A 6,616-nucleotide genomic window follows, 5' to 3' on the forward strand; every position below is an offset into this window, starting at 1 on the left:
ATCTCTAACCAGCAAAAGAAAATTCCATGGTTTGCTTTGCAGAGATGGCTATTCCTCCAGCCATATTTAGAGAGTATCACATGGAAAATAACTCACAACTTCAGAGAAGCGAACTCAATTGCTGACTACCTGGCTAGAGAAGCGGCGAAGACAGGGATATCAGCCACAAATATTGACTTTCCTACCAACATTAAGGATTTCATTAGAAGAGATGCTGAGGGCAGGCCAAACTATAGATTTTATTAGTGCGATTCTCTTTCCTCTGCTGATGGCAATGCCGAAGGTGGGGGTCAGGGAACCGTTTTTATTTTTGCTTCAATCTATTTTATCAGTTTGATGTAGCTCTGTAATTTTTTTCCCATTTTCTTCCATTTTAATATAATGATTTTCTAGCGAAAAAAAAGTGAGTTATGGTATGTGAAATTCCTTTACTCACCTGAAGGTCTCAAGTTTGAATCTCACAGTTGTCTTTTTTTTTTTTGGAGAATTTTGTTGAAGTTTTTCTGTTTTTCACTCAAAGCACTAAGGGCATGAGAGGGGATTTCATGTTTTTCACTCACTTAAAGCACTAAGGGCATGAGAGGGGATTTCCACATCAAATTAGAAGATTGTCAAAATCTTCAAAGCAAGGAAAATCATGGGAGGGGTTTCTTCTCTCTCCTCCACATCATTACCAAAAGATTGTTCAAACCACACAAAGTAAGAAGGAAAATCGTCTAAGGGAAAGAAAAAAAAAATCGGTGAACAAGGGTTGTGCACAAGATTTGAAGAGAGGGAGAAAAAGAAGAGAAAAATAAATAAAAAAAGGAAAGAAAATAAGTAAAAATATTATAGGAAATTTTTCTAAGTTTATTTTTCTCTTCTCTCTCCTCCACCTTAACACTTTTGGTCTCAAAAGATCTCACCTAGCAATTGTGGTTTTCCCCATTTTAGGAAAGAGAAATTTGTTACCCTACCTCCCCATTCCCTATAAATACAACTCATATAAGAGGAGGGGAGACACTTCATTCTTCTTCTAGGATTTTTTTTTTTTTGTTGCTCTCTCTCTCTCTCTCTCTCTCTCTCTCTCTCTCCCTCTCCCTCTCTTTAGTTTTAGTTCTTCTTTATTTTTTCTTTAATCACTTTTGTATATGCTTTTTATTTTTATTAATGCAAACACACTTTTATTTTTATTCACCCTTTTATGTTTATGATTTATGTAATTGAGTTTTAATTTTTAAAGTTATAGTTCTAGGCTTAGATCTAGGTGACAAGATCACGAGCCGTGGAGTATCTCTTTTTTTCAAGTTCATTTTTTTTTTCAAGATTTGTTTTCTCCAGGCCTAAAAATTTTAGATTTGATTCATCCCAGATCTGGTTTTTAGGGTTGGCAGTATCTCAAATTACCCAAGCTTTCAAGTTCAAGCATTGATTCAGGTAGGTAGGCTTCTTTAATAGTCTTCTCTCCCCCCTCTCATTCCCCTTTTTGACTACCCTTTCTTTCTTAATTTAGGATTTTAATTTCAGTCATTATATTATTACTTCCCCTTTCCCCTAAAGTTCATGACTAGTGTATGTGTTGGTTTTGCCCCTCCTAGCCATAGAACAATCATTTTATTGTTTTTATTTTACTTTAGCCCAAGTAGAGTAATCCTCGTAAGAGTGACTCGCTGGTCAAGTAGGGAAGCTCATATTATGATGCATCCCTCGGGCTAAGTAGAGAAACCTACTTGTGAGCATCTCTCCATCTTTATCCCCTTTCTTTTACTTTATTTTTATTTTGGTATTTTTTTTCCTTCATTATTTTTTAATTGCGTGGGGTGTTTATTTTTAGTTATTTATTTATTTAATTTTAATTACGTGGCTTGCGTATTTAAATTCTTAGATGACGAATGGTTAGGACATTATTATAGATACATATGTTTAGGATGGTAGTTAGAATTAGATCACAACCATTATTAATCCATTCACTTTCGTAATATTAAAAGAAGCAAAAAAATAAAGTGATTGTTCTCACTGTGTTTGACCCATAGCTTCACTGATCTGTACGCTTGCGGTTACATTTTAAATCCTAACACTCAACCTTTTCCTTTCCTTGTGCATCGACAGCTTGAGGATCTAATCATTATCACTGACTCTTTTCCCTTTCCTACCTGATAGCTGCCTGTTGTCTCTGCCACCTCCTTTTCTGGGTGTAGATCATGTTGTACTCTCATCAAAAGGAAACTTTGGGTGTCTCGCCATGTACCAGCGGCCATTGTCATTATCACTTGGCCGTACCATCCACAAGTATGGATTTCTTGTGTGGTTATCTCTTTTTACTACATCTTTTCTGAAGATGGTCTTGGACACATCCTCTTGCTAGATCTTTTCTGATACGTTCTCTAACTAGGAGCCACTCCTTCTTAGGCCTCCTATTTGGAGAATGATCCACTCGGTCTCTGGCTGATACACGACCATCTTCGACCTGCTTCTGATAGGGCCGGTGCTCCATTCTTGAGTTCTCCCCGAAGTTCAATCTTCTCTTAACATCTTAGCGTGTAGGTAGCTAGTGCCGTGTTGACGTCTCCTTTCTTGAGTCATTGCGTTCTTGGACGACTGTTGGTCACCCAGTATCCTTTGGCGGTCAACTGCCGGACTTGCTGATTGGATTGTGGTGTGACCGTTTGAATGCCTGGCTCCGGATGCTCCCTCATGTTCCTGAAGGTGCACATCCACTGGGGATTTTGTCTTCCCTTTGTCTGGATGAGCGGCATCTTCGATCAAGTGTTTGCAATGATGACATACGCTCCACTAGAATTTTTCTTCTTTCTCTGGTTCTGGGCTCCCTGGTTCCTTGTTTTCCTTCAATTCTTGTAGATCTTTCAGCAACACCAGTGGTTCTTTGAGTGGCTTACCTTTCTTTGCTGTAGGATTCTCACCACGATCACCCTTTGGGCCCTCCCCAAACATTGAATCACCCTTCGGGGGTCTAAGCTCAACAACATCCCCAGATTTTGCTTAAGTCAACTGGGAGGATATTAGTTGTGGGACCGATTTTCCTTGGGACAGGCTATGGTTTATACAACAGTCTTGTCAGGTCTGCATTCACCATGTTGACAATCGGGAAGGGATCCTCATCAATCATCATTACATCTTTATCCTTATCAAGGAACTTTAGGCGTCCATCATTGATGGCCTTTTATATGGGATTGCACAACACAACACAGTTGTTAGTGAAATGGGGATCTGAATTGTACTATTTACAATATTTCTTATCTTTAATCTTAGCTGTTGATGGTATTTGATGTTTGTCAGATAACTTGATTTGTTTGTCTCTTAATAATTGGTCAAAAATGACCGCCGCCTTTGAGATATCAAAAGAGAATCTCATCCCAGAGTCATAACTCCTGGGTTGGAAGATCTTTGGCATGGCTATTTTGTCTTAGGGTTTGGTCAGGAATTAACAAACATGAGGTTTGCCTTCTATAATCTCGGCCAAATCGACCTCACAGTCTACAGCATTGGCCGCTTTAGGCCGACCGGCACCCAAGTGCACCAGGTTATATGCTAGTCCTTTGTAGAAATTCCCAGTAGGAGAGGAATGCTTTTGTTCCTCTTCCTTCAAGATCTGTTTATAACAAGTCTCTTATGAGACTAGCTGACTTAGGTCTGAGAATTCTTGATCGAAAAATTTCTTCCTTAATTCTAATGATAGGCCACTCAAGGCCATTTTTGCAAATTCACTCTCTTGCAAGTTCATGATGCACCGGTGCTTCGGGATTTTGAATCTGTTGAAGAACTTGTCAACTGATCCATCACTGCCTTGAAGCATTCTTGCCACGTCAGATACTGACATAGTGGGTTCAATCCTATAGAACTGTAAGTGGAACTTGTCTTCCATCTCTTCCCAGTTATGTATACAATTGACCGGCAAGTTGTAGTAATAAGAGAAAACTACACTGGTCAGAGAGTTGTAGTCTCAACTTCAAAAAGTCAATAGCCCCTACCTTCCCGGACTAGACGGTGAAATGAGCAATGTGCTCTATGGTTGATATGTTATCCTTCCCCAAGAATTTAAGAGAACTCTGGTATATTCAAGTTCCTACCAACATCAACCAACTCTAAATACTAGGGATAAGGCTTCTGATTTATGGGCCTTGTAATTGGAAGGAAAGCAGGGTTTATCTGGTCCTAAATTACTCTGATCATTCCTCACGGTCAACCACCGTAGGGTTTCCCTGGCTGATAAGCAGCTATGGCATGATTGGATTGGATTCCTTTGACCATATTCCATCTTGTCAGCCTCGTTATACTCATTCCATGCTGCGCCCCTTGGGGGTTTTGCACATTTTGACAAGGGCAGTGGTCCTACCCCCATTGCCTCCATTCCTTCAGCTAGTGTGGCTGGCCATCCAATGGTATGGCATTTCCCCCATAACAACCATGTTGGCCGACAGATACCATGAATAATTTACCGGGACATTGTTTGCCCCTAAAGCGGCCACGTTAGTCGGTGCATACCACGAGTTATTTATCGGGACATTGTTTTCCCCTGTAGTGGATGTGCCAGTCGGCATATACCATAACTGCTACTGATACATGGGGTTGATGTACATTACCTATGGGTGTTGGTTTTGATTTATTCTGGCACTTCCTTCCTAGGCTGAAATTCATGCGTCTCTGTTCTGCTCTCTAAACCCTAGGAGGTTACTCAAAGAAGCCATGTTGGGATTGGCTTAGCTAGATGATCGAGTGTCCAACATCAAGAGAATCAACATCCTTTAGAACATCTGTCGAACCTCTGATCAATTCTAGTACTCATTGATTGGGCTATCATCTGGTGCATGTTCTCTGCCAAAGGCCGAAACACTCCTTGCACAGCGGTTTCTAGGTGCTTAGTTATATCTTTAGCCACTACACCTGATTGGTCCCCAGAAGACAAGCTATTAGCCTCCGGGTTTGGTTTAGAGGCTTCAGAAGAATTCAGCATTTTTCGTTCCTCAGAGTTTCTAGAGTTCCTCTTGTTTGAACCACCATGCTTGAGAGTGTCCCACCGGGCGTGCCAAAAATATGTTGGCAGCAAATCTCCCTTCTTTTATGGTCCTCTAACCGTATTGGTTGGTTCTCAGGCATGCTAGGATCCTTCCTTACTGGATTCAATCGTAAATCTAACTTCAGTCAAGCTACTAGGGGTCTCCTCTTGCCCCGATTACTCTAGGAACTTTAGACAAGATAGAACCCGAAAGACAAACTAAAGGAATTGGACAGAACAATATATTCCTCAAAGCAAGTCTCGAGTGCGAAACACAAGAGTCGAAAAAAATGGAGACTATGAGAAGAAATTACATCTAATGTTGAACAAAGAGTCCTAAACTGCATCTAACACTAAAAAGGTAAATGGATAAAATATTTGCATTGTTGACAGGGTTTTCTGTGGTTTGTTGATGACCCCCTTTGCATATATCACTAAACCACTACTTCCACTAAGCCAACTCCTATTACCTTCATGACACCTGTCTAACAGCCATATTTTCTCCAACACATCCTTATGTATGAACATCATGTATCCGTTGTAAGGAGATTTTAATGCCTCATCACCAGTCCCATGTGCGGGCACCATGTTTGCAATAATGGGGAAATCTTAAATTTTTCCGCCAAGAGATATTCAGAGTTTCTTGTTGGATTTCGTGACAAAGGAGATATTGCAGAGTTTGGTAGGTTACCACCATTCTTATTCGCATAATGGAGACGAATATGGTGGTAACGTCAAATGAATGACTGATAACAAAAATAGAGTCAAATTTTGAATAGATCTATCACCCCACCTCACTCCTGGTAATTCCTTGCCCCCCCCCCCCCCCTATGTTCTTCCTCCCCACCCCACCCGGTACAACCCCAACCTCTTTTGCACCACCTTATTGAAAAGGAATAGAAATATAGGGCTCTTCTAGGAACCAAGAACTGTATTCTCAGTTGCTCGATTTGATTCCTAATGTAAGAGAGAGGGTTGAGAGAAGAGATTAAGCAAGATTTGGAGGTTCCGAGGATAAAAAGTTAGAGTTAAGGCTGGGACGGCCAGGAGAAGATTGATTGAGCTATTGCTTCCTCTCCACCCCCACCCAATATAATCTCCTTTTGCCCCATCCTCATCGCTACAACCCCATTCGCTCTAAGTTTGAATCAGCTCCCCACATGGGGACAAGTGAGATCACATCTGGACCCTCCATAGGGTGTGGGTCATGTATGCCAAAGGTGGGTCCCACACCCTATGGAGGGTGTCAGATTTGCCCCCATCCATACCCATGTGGGGATCGAAAATGATCCCTTTCATCCCACTCTTATCCGCAATCTTCCCAGCTGCTACGAAGAAGAAGGGCGTGAGAAATTAATAAAAAAAATTGAACAATGACAAACCATTCAATATTTTTTAACAAGACATGGCAATTCAAATAGCATACTAGAAGAGAAATTTCTTTCCTTGTACAAGGAGCTAATCTTGACTCATGATTGGCAACAAGCTCTCTCGTCCATCGGAGTTGAGTTCGCTATGACTATTATACGTATGACTGTCAGGGGGGGAATTACTTGGACACCCCTATACTATGGTTAGATTGGTTGAGAGACAAAAACTTTGAAACTATTACTTGAAGCCCCA

This window comes from Macadamia integrifolia, chromosome 12 (assembly GCF_013358625.1).
Source record: "Macadamia integrifolia cultivar HAES 741 chromosome 12, SCU_Mint_v3, whole genome shotgun sequence".
In the NCBI taxonomy this organism is placed as follows: domain Eukaryota; kingdom Viridiplantae; phylum Streptophyta; class Magnoliopsida; order Proteales; family Proteaceae; genus Macadamia; species Macadamia integrifolia.